This window comes from Porites lutea, chromosome 6 (assembly GCF_958299795.1).
Source record: "Porites lutea chromosome 6, jaPorLute2.1, whole genome shotgun sequence".
In the NCBI taxonomy this organism is placed as follows: domain Eukaryota; kingdom Metazoa; phylum Cnidaria; class Anthozoa; order Scleractinia; family Poritidae; genus Porites; species Porites lutea.
Genome location: NC_133206.1, coordinates 23144652 through 23172016, shown reverse-complemented (window position 1 = coordinate 23172016; position 27365 = coordinate 23144652). Strand labels below are relative to the sequence as shown.

The following is a 27365-nucleotide window of genomic DNA, read 5'->3' as shown; positions in this document are numbered from 1 at the left end:
ATCATATCTCACAAGATCACTATCACTGGTTGAGTACATTGGAATGTGACTACCTTTGAGAGTAGAATGTCAACCGTTAGAGGTAGCATGTGACGACATACCAAAATAAATTCTGGGAAATTTCCCACCCTGTCCCCATCCGAAAAATGAAGATGAAAACGAAAAAGGAGACCAATCCAGGGATCGCGCAGGCTATATTTGATTCCCAAACGAGATCATACAATTACAAGAGCATACAACACCAAAGGGAGTACAGTGATTTCTTTTTCCTTAAACAGATTTTACAAGCGAAGTTTGTCCTTAGAGTAACAGAACTCATTGAGAGGGATAACTAAAAATGATAACTACACATTATGTTAAATTCAATATTTTAACAGCTTATTTCTTTGTACTCATTACCCTAAGAGATAACCCCATGAGTAAAAATAATGGCTTTCACACTAAATCGAGACCAGAATATGCAATATATCCTTAAGGGAGACAACAAACATTCCTGTTGTTTTTCTTGGTGAGATAAAGTGCAGTTTCATTTGTCCTTGAAACTTCAACCAAAAAATCCGGAAACAGGCATTCTTGTTTTCAAGACTAGATGGGATGAGAGGAAATATATGATTGTGTACCACTTCATCGGCAACCCGGCGGTTTTGCTATTTGAACAAGTTAAATTGATGGAAAACAAAACTAAGGACTTGAGTAAATTTTGTTTGGTAATCGGGTTTATTTTTTGTCCAAATCAATCCCATTTCAAAAACACTGCTGCGAATGTCTGCATAAGCTGAAATTAAATTTGGGTTAATTTGAATGGATGGAACACGCCTGACGTTTGTTTCTTTTAGAACTGATCCCAACCAAGAAAAACAGGAACGCTTACTAAATTCGAATGGAACGAATTTTTGGTTGACTTTTCAATCACAAATGAAACTGCGCGTTATCTTAACAAGCAAAACGTCAAGGATTGAGCCTGATGCAAGTGTTTTGCCACGCTAAGAGACTCAAATAAAAGGGGAAAGGTAATAAATTAAAACCATAGTACCGACGGTTAAAACCTTAATCTTTCTTGCCTGGAATACGATATTTGTGTTGGAAGAAGTCTGTTTAACAGAAGCGACGAGAAAAGAACAGCCATCACAGGAATAAACGGTTTGGCGGAGTTAAGATTCATCATTTGAAGCAGCCATCTGGGGCGTTGCGTGTTGTCTTCTCGGGATAGCCTGGCACTCTGGTAATTGTGGACAAATTATGGGTACAGAAACTTCTGGGTCAATTCGTCGAGATACATCGTTCCATTTGAATTCTTCCCAGAAAACCAGATTTTTCCATACAAATGGTTAGCGCTCCAGCACTACCTTTTCAGATATTCCCTTTAACGTTTCGGGGAAAAACGTGTAACGAACCGAAAGGTCGAGTGTTCCATTAACTCTCTAACACTGTTTTCCAGGAACTTTCTGTAGGTGGAAACAACTTCCTTTACTATAAATGCGGCAAAAACAATTCCCAGTGGTAGTTTGAACTAGAAATGCAATAAAAGTTAAAAGCATAATGCATAATGGTTTCCCTCAAAGATTTAATATCTGCTTCGTAAACGTTCAAGATCATTTATTTTACTTTATCACTGCACATAGCATGGGAGAGGAGTTAGAGGATATATGTACTGAACAAGTGATTGTTTGGGATAAAAAGGTTCTGCTGCTTACCAGAATCTAGGATATATGGGCTGGTATATAAGACTATTCTTCAACTCCTGCTGCACCTCTGCAGTTAACCGATATCGTTCATACGGTGGAAAAGACTCAAATTGATTAATGACACTCATGAAATAATTTGGGCAAAATCCCGTTATTAAGCTGTGTTCTAACCTCAACAAACAATCAATCAATCTGTTGCTCAACTGATCAAAGCCCCATAAGAATGGATGTGGCTTGGCCTCACACTCATAGAACAATATTGTTTTCATGTGGTAAGATGTTAATGGATACCAGTTATAAGCTTTTATTATAGTCTTCAAACTTCGCAAAACCTCATTAAGGCATGAATATGCATTCGCAGACCACTTGAAGAGCTTCTTTTCAACTTCCGAGAAAGACAAACGCCAGCTAGATCCGTTGGCTGTTCCGTAACTGCTGGCTGCTTTTGCAACAAGGTGAAACCCACTCGCAATAAAATCTTGAATAGACTCCAGACTGGGCCAACCTGAAAGTCATTTACATATAAAAGAAATATGATAAGTGTTGTTCTCTTTGCCACCTTTAACCCGAGTCGGCAGATTTGAGGGTCCTGACAAGTGCCCTGATATCAAGACTAATCAGACCGGGTTTTTTTTTTGCTTGCTGCGACTAGGGGGGTGCTCCTGTAGCCCCCTCTATAACTTCAAAACGCTCATGATACGGCCCCCAAAATTATAACAGAGTAATGTACTCATTATTTCCAACATTTTGGCAAAACTTGACTGACACAATGACGTGTTATGACGTCATTGTGACGTCACATTGTTGAATTTAGATTTTGCAATTAAATTTTGAAATTTTGCCATTAAAATTGGTGTGGTCTGGTGTGAATGGAAATATATAATATGACTCATAAGTGAGGCGTCTGATAAGATCAAGAAATTAGCTAACACATAAATGATCGTCAAAAATAGCAGTGATGTCATAATGACGTCACTTGTTAATAAATAAGGGTCCAAAACCATCCACCATCTTTGATCTGCCATTTTGAAATAATCTTAAAAGGTGTTCCATTTTACTTGAAACCCGTATAAATCGAGGCGGTCGTAATTGAATAATTATTGACCGGTGTACTGAATCGGCAAGCGGTGAAATTCCGTAAGAAATAAACACTAATAGAAATTCAGGAACCCAACATCTCAGTGTCATCTGGTCATTTTAGATTTTCTTCCCAATCAGTCTTTAAAAAGCCTGGATTACACAACATTATAAAAAATTTGATAACATACTGCTAAATTGAGTGTAATTCTACAATACATTAAAATAGCCTGAGAAAACAGCCGACATTTCACGATGCCACCACGGCATGCGATAAAACATGGACTGGACTGGTTGGAAAACATGGACGAGATTGATAGAACATGAATTAATAAAAGACGCAGTGATAAAACATAGATTAAAAAGACGCTTTTAGGGAGCGTACACTTCGGCGTCGTGGTTGTGCATTAATTGAGAATGCGTAGGAATTGTAAGAAATGATATTTTTCTGGATACCCTTCCCTAAAAATACCCTTACTTTTCTCCTTTTGTGTAACAGACTGCTAGGTGCATGACCGTGGCTGTAAATTGCGCAAGACGAAATCTCAGTTCCACTTTCTGTATTTCCTCTATTATACTACTACATGAGAAATTTCTGCTATTTGATTGGCTTAGAGCAGTGGTAGTTCAGCTTAATTTGAAATACCTACATGTAAAAATTACAAACCATTTGTGGGTAGTAGTATAAACAAATAATAGCATGATTTGTACGTGACATTCGGCATAAATACCACTCGCGATATATCAAAATCGTCTCAAATTTCACTCGCCTAAGGGCTCGTGAAGTTACGTATAACAATTTCGAAATATCACTTGTGGTATTTATGCCAAATATCACCACAAATCATGCTATTACCTATACCAACAACACTTTGTTGACTACAAAAGTATTTTACAGAAAAAATTGAAGCAATTTTGACTAGTAGCTTCAAAATAGGAGCGAAAATCGAGATAGAAGAGCAATCATTTCATTGCGTCTCACTTCGCAGACGAGTTTGTTTCTGTCCTGTTATGTCGCGCGATGTTTCTTCAAAGTGCGTTTCAGTTTGGCTTTTTACCGTCAAAACCTTGTCTTTTTCGCCTGAATTTGTTTTACACCGTGGAAAAGCCAAATTTATTAGTCTGACGCTTAATAAATTCCCCGCCAATAGATCAAATTACGATTATGCAGGAGCCGATTACTGACGAACTGTATTGCTGTGTTTGTTCGTTTTTTTTTTTCTTAACCCATCGGCCAAAATAATGCTAAATATGCTTTTCAATACACTTTTGAACACCACTCAATAGGCAAAAAAGAAGAAGAAGAAAAGAAAGAAGAAAGTACGGTCCTTCGATCGCGACGGAATTTGCGGAGGGTCACCCATCCAGTTCCTTGTCCCGCTCGACAGGGCTTGAGTACGGTTACTAAAGAACCGAATTTCGCGAGGGTTATTGCGAGATACGTATTTCTACTTTATGTTGCTATGTTGTTCATGAATTATCCTGAGATTGTGCATTTTCAGCAAGTTTTTTTAAGGGAGTGTACTGATTTGATTTAGTTACGTTGCTGGAGAAGGTGTGAAGTTAACTGTACATTAAGGAAAGTGTTGTTGTAGAGGAAATACAAGAAGTGGAATTGAGATCATTCATTTATGACAGAAATGATAATCGAATTGGGTTACACCCATGGTCATGCACCTGCGTAGCAGACTTCCTGTGAAGAAGTTAAGACATCTGTTACACAAAAGGAGAAAAGTAAGGGTATTTTTATGGAGGGGTATCTGGAAAAATATCATTTCTTACTATACCTCCGCATTCTTAATTAATCCCCAACCACGACGCCGAAGTGTACGCTCCAATAAAAGCGACTTGTTAATCCATGTTTTATTACTCCCGTCCATGTTTTACAAATCCAGTCCAGTCCATGTTTTATCACATGCCTGCCACCACTGGTTTCCCCGCGCAATGACGTCTGAGAAATGAACGCAGAAATTCCATACTGATGACTCGTCACTACTCAGATCTGGGTAGTGCTTCTGATTGGTTGAAGCAAATTTCCCACGCGGCACGACCAATCAGAAGCACTACCCAGATCTCAGTAGTGAGCATGGAGCAATGGCAAAGTCAAGTTGAAGTACACGTCATGACAACTTTAAAATGTTTCTAGATAATTAAAAAAAGGCGCTAATTTTCGTGGACATAGCTTAAAAGGTTTTCAAGTTTTTCAAATTTTCGGCTGGGGGCGGTTGGGGGAGTTCCAAAAGACCCCGCTCTCTGAATAAGGTTAAGACTGTCGATACATGGTTTCCCGCGATGTTCTTTTTTTAAAGAAAATAGTAAGTTTTATTTATAGTTGCCCTTCATTCTTTTAAAGATATCTTTAAGTCTTCACAAGTGTCAGTAACAAGCTCTTAAGATTGAAGCTACTTCGGTCACTAGGAAATGTTTACTTTGCCGTTATTTGTAAGTTTCTTGTTCTCTTTTTGTTCTTGGAATAAATTCAAGCCATCATATGATGCTAATCGAGTGATTTAGAATCACGTTAACAGCAAAAGACAAACATCAATTTGTATCATGTGACCAAAAATGTTCAAATCAGACTTATCCATAAGAATTATTTTTCACAGCTTTTATTTACTCATTTCCTGCTTTGAGAAATTGTCCACGTGAATCTGAATCGCTTGCTGATTTCCGTAAACGTGACTCTAAATCTGTTCAACTTTCACATCTTACTTGATCGATAGCGGGAGATTCAGCTGTATATCTCAGGTAGTATTAATTCAACATTTATTTTGCAAGACTATTGCACCATGTGAGTAAACAAAATAGTAATAACGATACCAATTCTGCGTCTCCTGGTCCATTCCAAAGCTTCGAAAGGGTAGTAGGGGAAAAGGCATTTGATAGCCAAGGTCAAATCAACTGAATACGTTCGGCAATACGTTCCGCCATTGTTGTCGGTTATTTTTAGGTTTACAGCAGGGCCCGATTTCGTCACCATTACAAAGCTACAAACGAGAAATGATAAGCATTTAATGACATTCAAAATGGCTTAAAGACTGACTACATTAGGAGAGGCTGTAGCTGGGTAGGAGGAGAAAGTTTGAATTTGTTGGTGCATGGAAGGTTATGTACTTAACCACCAATCGGAAATATTTATTCTTCCGACAATTCGTTCTACAACAGACATAATCAGTTGGTTGCAGAAAGTATAGCGGGAGGAAAGGGCAAAAAATAGCATAATTATGTTGTTCAGATGTAAAGGGAAGTAAAAAGTTGTTGACGTTTTTTGTAAATGTGATCGTGAGGAAAAAGTTATAAATATATTAATACTATTTCTGGAAATTTGAAATAGAGAGATTAATATGGTAAGGGGTGATATGGTCTCCAATTTCAACATTATTAATTATGATTTTGTAATAAGTTAACTTTTAAACGTTGGCCCGTGTAAGGGAGGATTTATCTTCTTATACTTTGGTGGAGAATTGGGCAGAGGGAGCCTCTGACAACTTTGCCAACAGTTGGGCAAATTTGGTTGGTTTTCCCTTGTTTTTGATTTACGGCTTCCAAACATCCAGCCATGGAATTAACATTACCTTTGCTTACCTCTGATAACCCAACGAAAAAACGGCCTGCAGGACAACCTGTCCAAACCATTCGCTTACTTTAGAAGAAATTAAATTTCCCTGAGGATCGACACAACCAACGTGCGCCCACTTTACCTTCTCTATTCCACCAACTTTGACTTGAACGTATCCTAGTGACGAAAAAAAGTATCACGAAAATATGTTGCAACATCATCAAAGACAAAATCAACAATAATAAGAATTCTTTTCATTGTGACAAATTCTAAAGGTCAGAACACACTGAACACACTAGGCAACAAGTTGAGCAATTCGTCGCAGCGACACGTCGTTACAACAAATCGCTTTGTGCGTACTAAAAAGATTTTGCGCAAATCTTTATCCTCGCACAAGAATGTCGTTGTACTAAGCCTACAGTATTATTATCAACGTTTAATTTTGCTTGAGACTTGGCTCCCGTTGTTCAAATGATAAATAAGGTAACTTATTGCCCTCGCAGGGTGTCTGGGCGAAATCCCGAGGAGGCACTCTAGTAACTCGCGCGTGTATTAAGGAAAATACTGACAGTTGAAATATACAGTCATACAGTCAACATAGAAAAAATCTCTATTTCCTTGAACAGGGGCCGCGAAGAATCGGTAAACTCTATTTTCATGTAAATTCTTCGAGGAAATATTCTTTTGTTTTGACCCCCAACATGGCCGCCTTGTCACGTGGTTGCAAACCAAGAATAAGACTCAGCCCTCAGTGTTTCGTTTTGGCCCAAAATTAGCCATTTTAGGGCCAACCAACGGAATTACGCGAGTAAAACCCAAAAAATTTGTTTGTGTGTTCGACTTACGACAAATTGTCCTTAATAAATTTCTACAGCTTTTCTTTTTGCTTAGTCACACTCAATGCAGGAACAACCTAGTCCCCCCACCCTCCACTTGGTCAATATTTTGACAGGCGAATTTATGAATGAAACATTATGCAAGATCTAAAAATTTGTTTGCCGACAGACTTGCCTACAACTGAAGGCTATTTTTCATTTCAGTGAAGTTTTAAAATTGTCGCGTTCTTGTACTGCCACCACAAAATGAAATACTACTGCTTTCGAGTTTCTTCTTCTGTTTTAATATTCAAAACTGAATTGTTTATTAATCTGGTTTTTGGTTGAGGAAAGTGTCGCACAAATGGTTTCATCGATGGCTGCGTTTCATGCAGGCTCTTACGGTGGACTAAAGGAAAAATCTTTTGTAATAACATTTCAAAGTTTTACTGTTCGTGTTCTTCCCCTGCCGCCACAAAATGAAATACAGCTGCTATCAAGATTCTTCTGTTATTCGTTTATTTGGTTTTTGGGTTGAGGAAAGCTACAATAAGGGATGCAACGAAAGTGAAAGTTGAAATTACAGGCCTTTACAGCAGAGTACAGGAAATGTTTCTGACCTCACTTACTCGATTTCAGGAGCTGCATCCAAAGTGAGCCTAAGTAATTATTACAGTTTTTGTCTCGTTTTAGTTTTGTTGTAAAGTTCAGGCGTAATTATTTCATGTCATGACATGTACTAAAGATTTGAGACAGAGAGACGATGGTAATGGCCTCGCTTTCATAAGCTTAAATATATATCTGCCTGAATTTATGTAAACATGGCTTCAGTGAGTGTCTACAGGTCCTATCCTAAGTGTGTCCTTGGTACCAAGACTTTGACCCTCCCCACCTAGGACAATGGGTGACTGTCTGCACCTCCCACTGAGCTCTGCAATTATCATGACTCAGCTGGCTAGAAAAAGTAAGAACAAGGTACTTGCCAGTCAAAGCCTCTAATAAACACTGCTGCTTACTGGAGGGGTTGTGTCAAAATAGCTCCCCTCCTACCCCACTAGTTTTGCCCCCGGGCCTGATCCACCCACCCACTGTTAGGGCAGTCCCTGGGCCATCCAGCTGTACCGACCAAGACGGCAAGCCCCCTACTCTTTTGGACACCGCACTGACCCCGGCGCCAGGAGAAAACCTACAGGCTAACACGTAACATAACAGAACAACACGTCTACATAACACGCAACGGTTTGTCGGTTCGATTTTGCAGAGAAAACATATTCTAAACACAAATATCGGCCTGATTTACCATTTAGGTAGAATCCCTTTGGAGTGGAAAGATTGACTAATAAACATAAAATGTGAACTAGCTGGACGCGGCCAAAGAGTTTCGTGAATGACAAGCAGCCTTTATAAAACAATAAATTTCATGGGCTATTAGCTCTCAAAGGGGTCAGTCATGCACACGTATGGGTAAGAATTTTTTTTAAGACTGTTAATAACAGTGAACGAATTTGATTTAAAATTTTATCTTTTTGTCTTAAAATCAATTAAGTATAAATGTCTGGATTTCATAGGTTTTAATGTTATGGTTTAAAGTAATTAAAAGTAAATGTATGGACGCTTCGCTTCTAGCCTTTGCTAAATCTATATATTATTCAATTTCAACTCATCCTTGATAGTAGTCTATATTCTTAAGCTTTATTTACGGTGTAATCAATGTTACATATACTTGATATTTAAAGTAACGAAAATCCCACTTTTAGCCTTCAGAAATAGTGTACCATCTGTTTCGAAAAATGTAAGGATCCCAACCCCGAATCCCCTCCAACTTGCCCGTCAGATACACGCAATATTTATTTCGATGGCTTTTACTGTAAGTACAATCCCACGCACAGATGCTTTCTTCGCGAGCAGCTAATCCGACTTAATCCCATTTAATATGTCGCGCTTCTCAAAAGTGCGAAAATTTACTTGCCGTGTATTAAGCCTGGTTTCCATATGATCGTCCGGATCGTCCCGATCGTCCCAGTCGTTTCAAAATATTTCGAGACGATCCGGACGACTGGGGCGATTGGTAGTTTCCATATGATCGTCTCGATCGCCTCAAAGGCAAGAAGACGCGGGGTCGTCAGCGATGTCTCTGGGTCAGACAATAGAATTTTTGCGCGTGTTTTGCAAACAATCCACATAAATGGATGATTTTGCGGCACTGAGAAGCTGGAAGAGTTCCCCGAAGACATAGTACCTCTTCTAAAACTTGATGTCACGGACTTTCTCTAATTTCAAATAACCCACACACTCGCTGCGAACATTTGTGTACTATTTTTTCGGCTTCAGAGCCATCCGGGCCGAATTTATTCTCGATTACTGGAATAAAAGTGATGACTTCTGGGATAGCCTTCGATCGTCCCGATCGTCTCAGTCGTCTGAGAGCGTTTCCATATGATCACTTCAAAATTTACGTGATCGTCCCGATCGTCCGGATAGAACTCAACTCTATTCAAGCGATCGAGGTCGTCTCAGTCGTCCGGGTCGTTTGCGATCGTCTGGGTAGCGTTTCCATATGATCGTCCCGATCGTCTGAACATTTTTTGAGACGACTGGGACGATCGGGACGATCCGGACGATCATATGGAAACCAGGCTTTAGACTTCAGTATACATTTTGTTAATCTTCATTTCGCGCCAGAATAAATTAGTTTGCGCGCAAAGGGCTTCTAAGAAAATCACAAGGTTTGTCCTACTTCGAGACCACCTTCTGGAGATACGCCGGCTTGGTAGCTGGAATACATTGCCGAGGCGAAGATCTGGCGTCTGTTTCTCCTCGTCGTTTTTACTGCACGACATTTACTTTAATTGTAGTGAGAATGCAGTGCATATCGGTGGATTTTACTTCATGCGGCTTCGTGCGACTTGCTCTTTGTTCGCCTTTAATTTGTTGTCGAATGCAAGGTAAAAGAACCGACTACTGTAAGGTAAGAATTGAAGTTTTAAATTTGTTTCTTGGCGAAACATAGAACTCGTGAAACCCGTTAGTATTACCTCTGTTACACCTAATGTCATGCGATGACTCCTCGCCTTTTCGATGGGTAATACGACGGATACAAAGAATAGCTTCTTTCGCAAGTTAAGTATAATTTAGCTATCGAGACCATTTGGGGACGATTTATCGTTATATGCTTCATTACTTGGCTTATTCCTGCTACTTGCGAGGAGTTAGATGACAACGTCTGTGTGCTATAATTATGCTCCGATAATTTCTTGCACCTTTGTATTGAAAGCAAAACTTGTTTTACCCTACCAAAAAACTCTTCTATTATGGAGAAACTTTCAACGTCTTTCGGGCAAAGTATGATGTAAAATTTTTAGGGAAAACAAAGTTTGATTTTTGGCGAAACCGGGACGGTAGCTTTTTTCTTTAAAAAGAGCGCGAGCTTTAAGTCCCGTGAGTACAGTGTAACCCAGTGATTCTTTAGGTAGAGCTAACAAACATAGGCTGCACTTAAGGTGGCACATCCATAAGTGTAGTGTAACCCAGTAATTCTGTAGGTAGAGCTAACAAACATTAGGCTGCACTTAAGGTGGCGCACCCGTAAGTGTAGTGTAACCCAGTGATTCTGTAGGTAGAGCTAACAAACATAGGCTGCACTTCAGGTGGCGCACCCATAAGTGTAGTGTAACCCAGTGATTCTGTAGGTTGGCGCACCCATAAGTGTAGTGTAACCCAGTGATTCTGTAGGTAGAGCTAACAAACATAGGCTGCACCTAAGGTAGCGCACCCATAAGTGTAGTGTAACCCAGTGATTCTGTAGTTAGAGCTAAAAACCTTTAGGCTACACTTAAGGTGGCGCACCCTTAAGTGTAGTGTAACCCAGTGATTCTGTAGGTAGAGCTAACAAACATTAGGCTGCACTTAAGGTGGCGCACCCATAAGTGTAGTGTAACCCAGTGATTCTGATCGGTAGGTAGAGCTAACAAACATTCGACTGCACTTAAGGTGGCGCACCCATAAGTGTAGTGTAACCCAATGATTCAGTTGGTAGACTGCTAACAAACATAGGCTGCACTTAAGGTGGCGCACGCATAAGTGTAGTGTAACCCAGTAATTCTGTAGGTAGAGCTAACAAACATAGGCTGCACCTAAGGTAGCGCACCCATAAGTGTAGTGTAACCCAGTGATTCTGTAGTTAGAGCTAAACAACTTTAGGCTGCACTTAAGGTGGCGCACCCTAAAGTGTAGTGTAACCCAATGATTCAGTAGGTAGACTGCTAACAAACATAGGGTGCACTTAAGGTGGCGCACCCATAAGTGCAGCGTAAACCAGTGATTCTGTAGGTAGAGCTAACAAACATTAGGTTGCACTTAAGGTAGCGACCCCATAAGTGTAGTGTAACCCAGTGATTCAGTAGGTAGACTGCTAACAAACATAGGCTGCACTTAGGGTGGCGCACCCATAAGTGTAGTGTAACCCAGTGATTCTGTAGTTAGAGCTAGCAAACATTAGGCTGCACTTAAGGTGGCGCACCCATAAGTGTGGTGTAACCCAGTGATTCAGTAGGTAGACTGTTAACAATCATAGGGTGCACTTAAGGTGGCGCACCCGTAAGTGTATTGTAACCCAGTGACTCTGTAGGTAGAGCTAACAAGCATAGGCTGCACTTAAGGTGGCGCACCCATAAGTGTAGTGTAAACCAGTGATTCTGTAGGTAGAGCTAACAAACATTAGGCTGCACTTAAGGTAGCACACCCATAAGTGTAGTGTAACCCAGTGATTCAGTAGGTAGACTGCTAAAAAACATAGGCTGCACTTAAGGTGGCGAACCCATAAGTGTAATGTAACCCAGCGATTCTTTAGGTAGAGCTAACAAACATTAGACTGCACTTAAGGTGGCTCACCCATAAGTGTAGTGTAACCCAGTGATTCAGTAGGTAGACTGCTAACAAACATAGGCTGCACTTAAGGTGGCTCACCCATAAGTGTAGTGTAACCCAGTGATTCTGTAGGTAAGGCTAACAAACATTAGGCTGCACTTAAGGTGGCGCACCCATGAGTGCAGTCAGGAGGCTCCTGGTGCAGTGTATGTGATCGAGTGTTCTTTAGGGAGAGCTTACAATATAGGTGTACATACTAACACGTTGTTCATAAAACTTTGTGATGCTACAATTTGCATAGCACTTTTACTATTTCTTTATCGCTAGAAACATTGTTTTAACGCACACTATTGATAAACAGAGGAAGTCTATTGTCCAAAACCATTTACGCACATCACAGAGGTAAGGTAAGGTAACGGGTAACGTTACTTATACATGGTATTTCGTTCAGATACTAAAATAATAATAATAACAAACATACTTAACAAGGAGGCCGTGTGAAAATAATACATATCTCTAAATTAAGATTTTTTGATCTTTCTTGAAAAACATTAAGGGGATGTCAATTGCCGCACCTCCACAGCAAGGCTGTTCCAAAACACATCAGCTGACACATTTCCGTTATGAGAGAGGCTTCTTTCATAAAATTCGGTACGGGTTTTGCAACAGCCAGCTTCTATTTACTCAGAGGCACCCAACGACTGTTTTCTCTGAAATATCTGAATTTTCTATAGCTTGAGGAAGGCTAGAAATTTCTATATGACCGTTCCAGTTGTGTACAATTTTCGAAGCTTATCTAATAAAATCCCCACGACTCTACCAAGATGCTGTCTTGGCGGCTTTTTGGTGACTTCATTTATTTTTTCGATCCGGTTTTGTTTTACATTTTTATTTTAGCGGCTAAATTCGCAGCGAGCAATGAAAATTTATTCGTCGAGAGGAATAATTTTACTTTGGTCAGCAAGTCCTTTTGTTTACGATATAAACTTAATTTATTTTTGTTTTGACGGCATTGACACCTTTGGAAGAAACTGAAGGTATCCGTATTGCGCCTCGTGTTTTCGCAAAACGGCAGCGGGAGGGATAATATTTTCTTCCAACGAGAGTCATTATCGAGGCAAATAAAGTGCGTGCTGCTGAGAACCAGTCGGCAGTAAATAAGCCTCATTGTTCTGGCGAAAATTGAAACGCATATATTACAACTTGACGATAAGCATAGACCGGTAATCGCATCTGTATAGAGGAAATTAAAAATCAAATCCGTGTCATAAAAAAGGATTATAACGCCTCGCTCGGATACTGTTGAGGTGCTCCAAAAGTCCCATCCAATTTACTGTAACGTCGTTATAGTAAGTTGTATGGGACTCTCCAGGATACTTACAGTTCAGGCGATTTGTGTCCCCTGACGTGACAGCACTTACGCCAGCTGCCTTGTAGTTTCGCCTGTAGTTTAATATTTCATCTCTTCGTATTTTTCGATTTCCATATTACTGAATGTTTGTTTGATAAGGCGCGGCGTAAATCATATCGGAACTATCGAAAGGTAAATAAAACCTTGAAAATTGATTCGAGTGCCATGCCAAGATTGGCCGTATTTTATACTAGAGGACGCATAATTATCCGTCAAGATGGTGATGCATCTATGGCCGTCTTTATACTAAGGACGCATTAACCGTATGGACGAACTTGGGCAAACATTTTGTAGTTTGTCTTGTTATGCGTCTCCAGTATAAAGACGGGCACAAGACGCTTTATTTGTCGTTGCATGTTCCGATGTAGCCCTAGGTCAACGAAAGAGAGCTGAAGTAACTCGAACAAGCAAAGAGGACTGAAAGAAATACTGCATTTTCCCTCCTGTTGGCGGTCTCAGGGAAGATTTCCTTTAAATATGTTAAAAAAAATCTGTTAACTTGTGTTTCAATTGTTTAGATCAAAAGACCGGATTGGGAAACATTACGTTAAGGCGGTTGAACATTAATTTGAGATCACAAACTTGGTCGGACGTTTATACTTTCCCACCATGATATAGTTAGGTCATCCATTACCAACATTAGATCAAATTCACTGCCCTGCTTATCGTCTGTTCCTTCGTAATAGCTTCCAGTACCCACTACACTTAGATAAGCGAAGTGCAGAGGGTGTTTGTTCTTTATATCGTTTAGAATTGATTCCACAGTTGGCCCCCAGAAGTATTCTTGGATTAAAAAGTTCGCGGGCATACTCGTCGCTATCTCAAGGTTTCTTCCTCAAGAAAAAATAAAAAGTGTTTCCTCCACTGTTATCGAAACAAGAGGCAACTACGTCGACCGCGAACTCGAAGATTTGATTTTGGTCGAAATAAATTCGCCAACGATCTCAGAATTCTGAAGCCGCTCTCTTATTGGCTTAACTAGTGAAGCGCTAGCCTACGAACCGCAGAGGTATTTCCGGTCGAATAAACCGGATGTTCTCGCAGGCTAGTGAAGCGCACGTGCAGAGCGGTTTTTGTCCGCCTTATGGCCAGAATTAGTCGCATCAAAGATAGGGTTGTACGTACCATTGAAAGATGATCAGTTAGTGAGGTCAGAAATGTAAAAAAAAAAAAAAAACAAAACAAAACAAAAAAAAAAATGGGAGGTCACCGAATTCGTTTTCGAGAGAACATGCCCGGAAGAACACCTAAATCTGAGTAACTCGGTCTTCTTTAGCGAAGAAGGTCACAGTGGCTGTAAGTCCAAAAAAATTGCAATTAGATCTTTGAAGGGAAATGTTCTCAGCCAAATATGATTTAAATTGACCTATTAAGCGAATTTAGTCAACTGGTGAGGTTTCTCAAATAACAAGTTCGCATTTAGCGACCACAATTTCACGCGCCTTGCAGCCGCATGATGGCGGGATGTCTCGCGGACAGAAATCGTGATTTTTTTTTACCTTCGCGCATTGATTTTTTGTTAATTTTTGAACAATGTAGAAATAATTGTAAATCAAATGTGTTTCGGGAAAGAAAAGTAGGGATTACCGACGATTTAAGAGCGTAAATTGCGATTGAATTGTCGTCGAATTCCAAAGCCACGCTGTTCCGCGACATGTCGCGCGACATGACGGAGCAGGACTGGAATCTACTTCTGGCCATGACGTAGAAGTCAAGAGCGTTCGTTTTGGTTCGGTTTAGTGAGAACGGCGCGAAGGAAAACAAGAGCGATTCGATTTTGTGCTGATTATTTTTTACAGTTGGTGACAGTCAACTATATGTACTTTTGCAGCTTTTTCACATTTGTGGAATTACCTGAATTACCCGGCTAAGTCTTTGAGGAACTAAGGAGACTTTCGTGTTATCATCATTCCATCGATCTATTTCATTGAAGGTATACCGTGATTTCTTTTACCTTCATTAAGTGAAACAGGGAATCTTCCAAAGGTGTGTCCAATTTCACTCAACTTAAGTTTACTTGTAGTACCTCAATTCTCTTTTTTTATTGAGGCTCTCATTAATCTTGTACTGTACAGTCTGTGACATTTCAAATACTAAATAATAGCCAACGTTCAATTCTATGAATTCAAACCTTTCGCTGCAAAATACAATAATTCAACCATAGCGTCTACTCTAACACGTATTCAAATGCCCTATCAATTAAGCACCTCCCTTCACATGTTTTCTAAGTGGCTGAAAAGTGCAGCTGTTATTCTTGAGGTTGTTGTTACCCTGGGTTTCCCATTGACTTTTTCGATCAAAACACTTCTGAGCCCTTCCTTCCCACCTCGTAGAATTGAAAGCTGTAGATGGCTCAACGTGAGGCCAGAACCTGCAATTTTGTCCCCCATGCCCTTAGAAATAACTTTGGAAACAATAAGGGGCTGTAGGCTATGTATATATGTTGACAGCCTTGTTTAAACAAGTTGATGTTGATGCCATAATTTAAAGTGAAGCTGGATTTGATAATACCCTTCTCATTTACTTCCTTACAGGAAAGAAGTCGCTGAAGAGCCCTGACATCTTCCAGGGAGTCATGAGCACTATAAGAAATACCCAACAGATCTGACACAAGACTTTCCTGCGAGTATTTTTCTCTCTGTGGCATAATTGATTTAAAAAATATTGACGTATCAACAAACCCCACAACACAACTTTGAAAGGAATTTAAAAGATCACATTTCTGGAGAGAATATATTACACGCTTGCAATCAAATGATTTTGCATTGTGAGCAAACAGCACTACTGGCATCTCTTTTGCCTTTAACCACTCCACGAAACTCTTGAGGCCTTCTTTTGCACTTTTGGAATATTAATCCACTGGCTTTCCTCTTAGGCACAGTCTTACTCTTACCACTGCAAGCTGGGTGACTTGTGATGCTCCAGGCGTGATCTCTTTCTCTGGAATTATGTAGGTGTTGAATTCATCTTGTCCATGTGCAGCTGATCGAGAGTTGTATAATGTCAGCATTTGTAGCTGAAATAAGAAAAAGTCATTAATACACATAGGCTGGAGGATTTCTAAAAAAATATCGAGTATGAAGGTTATCTATTCATGTCAAAGATTGAATTATATTCACTCTTCATAATTAGTGTTAACATATGTATCAATCATTTCAAGATTTATTTCACCATATAATTAATATTATTTAAAGTTCTTACAGAGGTGTGTAACACAAACGTGATTTTATTACTAGCAAGCAAGATAAAAAAAGGATACACAAATTATGAATAAATTGATGCAAAGGAGCCAGGCAACTAATGGAAACAACACCAGGTCAGTAGTAGAAACTAAACTCATGACAATATTGCGAGGAGAAATTTGACGATGGTCATCCTGGGGTTGAAAGGGCTTATAAATTATTAATAATAAATATTTGACTAAATCTAATACAGACAGGTATTACCAAGACTTGTTGTTTCCACATCAGACATTATTTTAGCTTTTGAATTGATTGACATCAAATTCTCATTCTGTGGTGCAGCGATAGGGGCTGGAATTTCTTGGATGTCGGAACTGTGCCACAGTCCTATATCACCTTGGTACGTGTCTCACTGTATTTTGGTACTGGCGAGTTCACCTTGCCTCCTTCAAGTTAATCCTCCTCCTCTTGGCTTCTCTGGTTTCATCATGCTGTTTCCTTTTCTTGGCCTTGTCATCCAGTTGTATCCCACAGCGACAGGTTACCTTCCCTGGTGACAGGAAGTTTTCTTTGTTGACCTAAGTGTACAAGAACATGCTTCCTTATTTATTTTGACACAACTCAGTGTTTGATGCTGTTATTTGTAAGGAATAAAGTCTAGGAACAGTGACATGCATCTACATGACTGTATAAATCTCAGAAGATAAAAATTGTAGTATAATGGTTTCATAACATTAATAATAGTATATTAATGATAATATCAAGAATGTCATGAACTGTCATTGCAACAGTCACTATACTTATCAGTGAAGTGCAACATTAAGATTATTTCCTACCCTTATTGATGTTTTCATTTCATTTTTTTGTAGGCCTTTGAGATTTTCTGCATGATCTCAACTGGTGCCCAAAGGACAGATGATGACAACGATGATGATAAAGTTAATTAGCCCTACCTCTGACACATAGCTGTGCCCAATGTTTTTCTGGCAAGCTGCAGCTTTGACCCTGAAATCCAAGCTCTCTGAGCCGCTGTAGTGCCGTGCTTTGGGAGCTTTACTGGCGACGCTGTTATTGAATGATTCATTGGCCAGGGTTCTACCGCAAGGGGTTAGCTTCTCAGCATTTTGTGCATAGATTCCAAACACATTGTTAAGTGCCTGTCTTAGGCTGTCACCCTCCAAGGCTAAACCACGTGGTAGGGACTTGTACTTTGCTGTGGGGTCTTTCTGAAACTTGCACCAATCACCGCATTGACCATGCTCGCCATAGGCATGTGGTACAATGTTCAAGATAGCGTTACGGACGCCTTCTGGATTTCCTTTATTTTCTTTGAGCGCATAGGCAAAGAACTTCTGCAGCTATTTAATGACTTGGCCTGTAAGTTTTTTCTCTTGCTGTTGTAGCTTGTAAAGTCGAGTACCTGAGCGAAATTGGAGATACCTTTTACTCTTTAAATCTGCATAATTTATTACTGATAATCATTTAAAAGGTGTATGCTATTTCGTTTTTCATGGTTAAGTATTTACTAGTATTTGTACATGCAATTGGCAGATGTGGGAAGTCCCTCAAGATTGCATCAATTCTAAAAGCCCTATACTTTGTTTATGACAATGCTACAGTACCAAGTGATTTTTTGGCATGGTTGACATCACTCCATTTCTCAACTTGGTGGTTTACTTGTTGTCGCACCATAGCCATAGTGGTGCTATCATCATCTCCTATGAGAGTAGATACTTGAAATGTATCATCCTTTTTGGTATTTAACATTTCCACAGCCAGATCAGACTCCATTCCTTTTGAACTGCCACCCCAGTTAGCTCGACAAGTAGTCTATTAGGGTCAAAGATGAGCCCCGTTGGTGCCAAGTCAGTGCCTAGCAAGTGCCTAGTCTATGACGTCACCCATTGTTATAACCTGGGGAAAAAATGCCTTCCTCCATACTAGTTAAGTGCCTAGTCACTGCCTTCCCGCATATTAATTATGTGCCTAGTCAGTGTCTAGCTAGCTGGGTAAAAATGCCCTCCTCCATATATAATGAAGTGGATAGGTTTACTAATGAGCGTCACTCTAGTACAATAGGAACAATAGGCTTGCCTAGACTTGCCCAGTCTCTTTTAACCCCGATTGGATGGTAAACAATCTATTATGTGTTCAACATAAAAGCGCGCTTTTCCTTCAGTATTTCATTCTTGCTATCGCCTTGCTAAGGAAACAAATTCTTCGAGTTCGCGTGTTTGAAAAAAAAAATTCTGTTCACTTTTTGAGAATAACGGCTTTTATTACCAACGTTGATGAGCTTCAAGCTCTATTGGATGGTTGTTTCTCGACCCACGATTGAGAATTATTGCTGGAATCTATTTTGATACCCGATGAGTGGATCCCAATGGCGTATGCTCGGCTGTCGGAACTCACAGCCCAAGAGATACCGGTAAGTATTCTATTTCGTCTCTGAGTTTTTTCCTGATGACGGTTTACGTTTAATTTGTACGTTGAAATAACGAGTATTCAATAATCTTTACTTAATGCTCTACTCCACAGATTGAAATCAACCAGGACACGGGTAGTGATGAAGTCAACAATCTACTGAGCGATTCGGTAAGTTTTCGAATATGTTATGTCACGAAGTTTAAAAAGTTCACGCATCATTTATGTCCGTTACGTTAATAGACTCGACTTGGGTTAGATTGCATTTGATCTATTAAACTAAATCGCGAATCTTTTGTTATCCTAGTTAAAGAAACAAAAAGGACACCAAACTCGATTTGCTTCAACATTTTGTAGACAGTTGTCATATAATACTCATCGAATACGTTTCTTTGCTTTACAGTTTACAACTGAAGAAATGCAGGCCGTAAATGAGATGGAACGTATGGCGCTAGGCAAGTTAACTCCATTTCCTTTTTAATACGCAACGTAAATGATTTGTTTAGCTAGTGATCACACAACATTACGAATCTCCTTATTCGTTCAATGCCCACCTATTTCTTTAACATAGGCGAGATATCAAAACCTAAAGTGATCTGTTTTCTTCCCTTCTTATAATCTAGAACGACAACGAGTCTGCACCGTTATCAACGCAAGATACATGGGATAATATCATTGATGAGGTAAGTATTCAAGATCATATAATTCTTTTTCTTTCACGGAATTAAGTTTGCGTTATTAATTGTTCAACCACTCATGTTTATATTTCTGTTATTCATTTTCAGTGGAATGGCGAAGCGAATGAATTACCCACTTGGAACCCGTCGGAAACCATAAGTAATCTTTCATTTCACTTGTTTAGAATACGCTGAGTGCAAACGTTTCGTCAAAACGTTCCAGTTTAAGTTTTTTGAAACTGAATGTATACCTTTTGAAAATTAAATTGTTTAGGCTCTCCAAAAAAGACAATATCATTCATTCCATCGTTTATAAGAGTCAGAAGAATATAAAAGTTACAGTCGGCTTACTATTTATGATTTCAAGGCGTAAATAGTTTATTCTTGATCGATTCCGTTTTTCACTGATCAGATAAGTGAATTCGTTTTTGCGGGTGATTGCACTCATAAGGAAATCTATTCTATTCTTTTCTTCTGTTCAAAATCAAAACAAAGCATTTGCTCAATGTACTAATACTCAATCATCAAGCCAAATTGAAGAATATAGAAACCGTATTATATATACAACAATTTGTGCTAGAACAGCCGTTCCTGATTTCAAGTCCAGACGATTTAGAGCGCCTATATCAGCAGATAGCGGAGATCGATAACTTGGAGTGGGTTCGACAGCAGAGACCAAATTCAAAATGGGTGGTGGATATCGTGACGAATGTGACGTGCTTTGTGTAGAAGATTCGAGACCACCCGATCGGCCGTGGCAAATATCTACCAGGTTATATCGTGGACAACATGGGAATCACCCCAGTCGATCGCGATATCAGAAGAGGCAAGCCTTATGAAGATAATCTGTGTTTTTTCCGCTGTCTGGCCCTCCACAACGGTTGCCATACTAAGAACCTAGAAAGAGATACCAAGCACTATTACCAACAGTATCGAGACGCTGTCCTATCCAAAAAGAAGTTCCATGGGGTCAAGTTGTCCGAACTAGATGAGCTAGAAAAATTATTTGAAGTGAATATTCAAGTATACAGTCTCGCGCCTACTCAGAGCCACAGTGAAGACGAAGACAATGAAGAAAATACTCCCGAGATTGCCGCTACACTCCTCCGCCGCTCACATCGCTACTACTCACAGGTTGAAAAAAGGTGTTTCCGTTTCCCGTAGACGGAATTGTAACTAACCGTTGCGGGAAACAGGTGTATACGTCACGTTTCAGTTTCTGCGGATACGCTTAAACGCATCCCTTACACCCGCGTTTCCGTCAGGTTTACCCTTGCGGAAACGCTAACTGCCGTCATGTTTCCGCAGCTCGTAAATTCAGAGGATACTCAATTATCCGTTGAGTTCCCGGAACAATGAATGGGGAATCTCATTTTGATCGGTTTACTTTCTGCAGCCTTCGTGTTTCCCCAGATTCCACTTTCGGTGGATTATTCACTGGATTTCCTAAATGTGTTAACTTTACTTAACCATCCAGTTTCGAATCATATGTTCATTCTATGAGGTATATAAAAGAAAGTGGACGTTTGTGAGACAACCCTGGACCATTTCATGCATCCACAATGATCCATTTTCGCTGATACACACAAATCAAGCAGAGTCGTATTTAGGTGCGTTTTTGGTATTAAAGTTTTTATAAAAATAATTCTCTCTCCATTTTCATATAATATGTACATATGTATATTAAATATTTTCACAGTAAGAAAGAGACTCCTTACAATGTATTCCTATTTTCTATATCCAAAACTGTAACTTTTCCATTTCAATAGCCCACTTCCGAGTTCCAAAAACCCTCTCTTTCAAATTGAGGCTAGGTGCGCAACCTTTCTTGTGAAAATGAGTTTTATTTGCATGAGAATGAAAAATGATTTCCATATCAAAGGCTGAGCACCTACCCTCGTTTTGAAACAGAGGCCCGGGGGAACTCGGAAATGGCCTATTAAAAATTTTTTCCTTGAAATGATTAAATTAACATAATAATTATACAGTCTAACCTCTTCTTATGGACACTTCTATAAGACGGACAGTTCGTTTGGTCCCAGAAATACCAAAAATCATATATTCCCTACCTCTGTGAAGCGGACACTTGGTTCTGTCTCTTTGGTGTCCGTATTAAAGAGGTTTGACTGTGTAATAATCAATTAACTAACATTATTATAAGTAACGTGCATTTCCATTCCAAAATAACTCCAAGAAGTAGTTCACAGCAAAATTAATACATAATTCAATAAGAACAATATTACAAATAAAAGTCTTACTTAGTGACATGTAAGACTGCATAAAATCCATTAGGGAATCTAAACTGCTGCCTTAATTCTTATTAGCAAGTACCAGTACTTGCAATTGGTGGATCATCCCCAAAAATTATTGTTAAAGCCTATACAAACTGCTGAGAGACGCTACAAAGACAATAGTGATGCAAACAAAACTAGCCATAGGCTTTATATACAAATGTATAAGCCAACATCTCTACACATGTATCTCACTTTTTGTCGCCACCCTGCTGTAACTGCATGGCTACAACTTTGAGCTGGCTGTGGCATACAAAGTAGTCTATGAGAATTTGCCTACATTTGAGTTTGAATTATAATGACAAACTGTTTACTTTTAACAAGCGACTCACTTTCATAATGCATTTATCTTACGCTCCCTGTTTTATAGTTTTAGGATAATCCATTGACTGTCCTGTAATTTCAGCAATTTTAATGAAAACAGTAGAGTAAAGTAAATAAAACTCTTATCACCTTTCTAATAAGATTGTGCAATTTAATTAGAGTTGATCATCACAGGGTCATCCTGACTAAAGAAGGCACAATAATACATTAGGGACTTTAAGCAAATTGCTACAGTGTTAGTGTCCTCTACTATGGTGGTCGTGGATGCAGAGTCCTGAAGAGAGTATGTCACTGTTGCCTGTCAAATTTCAACTTTATGCAAGTGACACCCAAAAGTCACTACAGGGCTTCTCGCTCATTTGCTTCGTTGTTAGTAAAACGCAGGGAAGACTGAATTACTGCCGAGTAAACTAGAAGTGTCAAATACTTTCTTGATTAAGAGAAAAACAATATGATAGGTTTTAAACGAGTGAAAAATAGGGGAAAAGTAGAATTTTATACTCGTGTAGAAGCGACGTCGTCAATTTCTGAACACCAAAAAAACTTATTTAGTCACAGTGGCATGACTACTGTGATAAACATTTGATTAACATTTACTTTGTTCTTCAGCAACAGTTTAGTCTGGCAAAATAGTCACCCTGACCATTTTGAATCTTTAGATTTGGTTCTTCTTGCTCTCTACTCTGAGCAATTTACACTACAATCAAACCTTGCATATAAATGGGAAGGACACTGTTAACATTGAAAATGTCAAAGGTGGTAGGGTGTGGCACTTGTGCATTCCATAACAATCATAAATTATGTATGCATAAGACAAACATGCAAAACATGTGTTGTGTTCTTAAAAAATGAAAGAGCCTTGTGCCCTTAACCTGAAAGATCCAGGTACCCAGGATCAATGTGTTTGAACAAACTAAGACTTCCTTGTCACCCAAGAGCAACAGTAATGCAACAGGGGCCACCAGGCACTGCCAAAGCACAGCTCTTTCTTCCTACGACATTCGTCTTCTTTGTTTTCAATAACTCGCTCTTGCTCTTTCTCTGTTATCCACGTTAGTGTAAACATAAAAAATGACGGCGAAAAAGACACTACTTTGTTGTTGTTTTTTCTTTCTAAAAGTCCGGGCGGCCATGTGATTTCCTTCCTTCCTTGACTTGCATTTGGGTTGCCATACCTGTTGACTGAGTTATTTAACATTGGCGCGCCTGTGGTGCGGACGGTCGGGCGGGCAGTCGGTCGGTCGGTGTGCGGTCACGTGATTACCAAATTTTCTCGGATGGGTAGATTACCACATTTCCTTAGCTATGGGGCTCCGCCCACGCGCGGCGCGTGGAGCTCCGCTACTATTTTTCTTAAAATTGGGCGGTTTGCCTATTTGTAAATTAAAGTCCTATCTGAAACTATACAAATTAATTCTTAATTGGACAGTTCGTAGAAATTAAAGGATAATAGCTTTGCTGACAATATAGGCTTAACTAACAGCAGTATAATTACTGAAAGAAAGAGGTCTGAATGTACGGTGACATTGTATTTTTGACAGAGTGAGAAGGGCTTTGCGGCTAACAGTTAGTGAGACACTGCCATAGGGCAATAATCACCTTGGTTGGAAAAGTTTCACTGTGCATGCTAAAGTAATTGTCTACATGGGAAGGGAGGAAATAAGAATCTCCCAAAAAAAAATGGCCTCGAGGGAGACTACGTGCATTAATTAGTAAGATAGTCAAGATGGTATAGATTGTAGTTCTACAGATATGTATCGACTGTAATAGCAAAAACATCAACAGTAACTTTTATTTACATATGACCATAAGAATTTCCTTTCCGAAAGAAGTTAAAAACAATACTAGAAAAAAAAAATAAAATAAAGAAAACAAAACAAAAATACTACCTTTCTAGGAAAAGACATTAATCTACAAAGGTCAGCCATAAATTATGAAATTACTCCTGGGTTCAAACTTTTCACATGATTTATTTCCTATGTTCAGTCATTTCATCTCCACCAACGGGTCTATAACTGAACGAACTTCCTGCTGGCCTGCTCAGTTGCTTTACGCCCTGTCATTCCAGAGGCAAGGGTTCGATCCTGGTTGGCTAGAATTTCTTTTAGGTTTTAACCGCGTATGCTGTTTATCAACTGCGAGAATCATGTTAACTCCCACAATTTCGCAAACATATCAGATCTTAACTGATGAAAGGTTTATTTGGATAGTCAAACTAGGGCTCGGGGAAATCCAGAGCACAAGTCAAATGCCCCAACTGTAATAAACACCTGTAATATATAGATTTAGCCAGGGCTAAAACCGAAGCCCCGGTTTAGATACTTATAATAAAAGCAATTAACTTTAAATGAAGAAATTTTAAGGCAACACTAAAAAGAATATTCAAATCCCTACTTAACTTTTGGAGCCTTCGGCGTCAGTTTTCCTTTTGAGGGAGGAGTTGGGTGATTAAGAAAAATAGCCGGAGCTTAAGCAACGAACGGGGGCCGGACGACGGCAACGAAAACGGCAAGAAAGGTTTGATTATCAAGGCAAGAACTTTACACGGACACCACGCTTTTTTGTACATATATTTTACGTCACTGCACGACAAGGACATGAAGGTAGTGCCTAATTTCACATTTTGTGAAGGACGTGGACACAAACAAGGACTTTTTTTCTTTTCTCAGGGGGCCGGGTTTTAATGGCCTTGCAATTGGTCAAAAGTTTGTTTAGAGTATTTGGCTGATTGGCAACATCTCTCGCTAAGATACCTAGAGCACGATGAAATTTTTCCCCAAAGGTAAATCTGGAGGTAAATCTTCTTGTGCCTTAAATGGAAAATGAAGGAAATTGATGAATTGCGGGAGAATTTACTTTGTTTGGATAAATGAATTGGCATTTATGATAAAGGATAAGCATACCTAACTTTCTTTGCTTAGAATGAATGTACACGCACGAAGTCTAAAACTAAAGCTTCAGTTAAATAATTCAAGATTAAATTTGGGCATCTAATATGATTTTTGCCCTTATAATTATTTATTGAAGTGCAGTGAAAGGTCATCCTAATCGTGAATTGTTAGAAATATTTAATAAAAACAAGAAAAATGTTATTGTTTGATCTGATTTCTTTACTTTAACACACCACCAATTTACGATTTTTAACAAACCGGTCACGTGGTGATCATGTGACTTATTAACACAATATTAATACTTTAAAATGTCCAGTTAAGGACGATGAGTTCTTTGTGTGTGCCAAATTTTTATTCAGCTTCATAATCTGTGCCGAAGTTATAGCCAATAAATCATTTTCCACAGGTAAATCTCTTAGTCCCAGGCCTTAAACTACTAGTCTTAAAATTGACCAGAAAATTTTGCCAATATTCGTGGAATTGAAAGAGAAGGAATAAGCGCGATGAAGTTTTTATCAGCGCGTGTTCAGTTTTTAAGAGACCTTTTCGTAGCCATCGACTTCGTTGTAGCGTAAGCTCCCTAATATCCCTCAGACAACAGAAAGCAAGCTGAAAAACGCATGTTTACAGCAAAAAAATCACCATGCATAGTGCGATCATAGTAGTAAAAAAATCTTCTAAACGAAAGTCTTTCATTTCTAAAGCCTTTCGAAGCAATAGGGGGAAAAAACTCTCTAAGGGAGGAGGGGAGGAATTCGTGTCTACTTAACCCCTCCCTGCCAGTATGCGCAGACGGGCTCACGCTAACTTCGTCACCAAATTGTTTCGCTTCAGAAGGGCTCAAATTTTTATAGCAATGGAGGTTCTGTTACCAACTTAAACCCTTTAAAAAGAAATTTATCATTTTCATGGACTATAGATAGTTGATAGGAAGCTAACATAAGGCAGAAAACCTGCTTTTTTTACTCCTATGCTGTAAACGACTGATAAAGCACTATAGTTCCACAAACGGACAGTTGTCACTGGCAATGATTAAAACTGCTTCCTGCATGTTGTTTAGAAAAAAGAATTTTCCAGGCATTCAGATAGTAGAGTGTGGTGCGCACCCCCTAACTCACTTCTTTGCTATTTGTTTGTCGTCATACGGTTAACACCCGCGAATTAGAACCTACTTGTTTGAAGTCTGGCAAAGTAGATTCTTCTATTTTGGGTTTTTATGTTCTTATTGGTAATTTAGGCTAAGAAGGTTCTTAATTAGGTTAGTTCTTAATGTAGGAGATATAGTTGTTGACGATCAGAAAAAAAATAAATAAATAAACTTGGGTTTGGTCCTTAAATATGCAGTATTTATTCAATGTTTTTAATTTATAATTACAATTTGGTACAGTATGTTCTTGTCAATTTTCAATCTTAAAGTTACACTCCTTGGATCAATTGTTCATCATGATTTAACCGTAACCCCATCATAGCGGAGCTCCCGCGCGCGCCAAGCGCGCGCGCAGCGGAGCACCATGGGTAAGAAAATGTGGTAAACTATCCATCCGAGAAAATTTGGTTATGACGTAGCGTACGCCCGCCCGTCCGTACACACACTTCATGTAAGCCGATGTCAAATGTCACAATAGATCTTGCACAACTTGACTTGCCTCTTAGTTATGTAAGCCATCCGTATGAGTACGATTAGATTGACAGCTGTCAAAATCAGACATCCGCTGACAATTATCACATGACCGTCGCGCGGGCTCAGATAAAAGACCGGTCGTTTTGCCCCTATATATAAGCTGATATAAGTCACACTTACCAATTCAACATAAAAACGAAACTACGCCCGGCAAGGCTGTCAGTTGGCTGACAGTCGTTTAAAGTTACATTGGCAAGCCAAATTAAGGTCAATTGACAGCTGTCAAAATGGGACATGTGCAGACCACTATCAGAAAACTAATAACGAGGGCTCAGGTTCGCTCAGGTACACGATCTGGCATTTTCTACTACATGCCGGACGGAAATGTCCTACTCACACTTGTAGTCTGTTAATTCGAATATTCGCCCTTCTAATGAAGGTTAATTGACTGCTGTCAAACTAGAGTACTCGCTGACCATCATCACCTGAGTGGATCGCGGGCTCATTTTTCTATCTATTGAGGTCACGTAGTGTTTAAAGTT

The 27365-nt window shown here is 39.3% G+C and overlaps 2 protein-coding genes across 3 annotated transcripts in view; one reads left to right on the top strand and one right to left on the bottom strand.

The window, feature by feature from the left end:
• Positions 1-27365, bottom strand: part of LOC140940293 (potassium voltage-gated channel protein Shal-like) — a 399369-nt gene that overhangs the window by 224943 nt on the left and 147061 nt on the right. The window lies entirely within an intron of this gene.
• Positions 1-27365, top strand: part of LOC140940297 (apoptosis regulator BAX-like) — a 276596-nt gene that overhangs the window by 147258 nt on the left and 101973 nt on the right. The gene's annotated exons all lie outside the window — the stretch shown is intronic.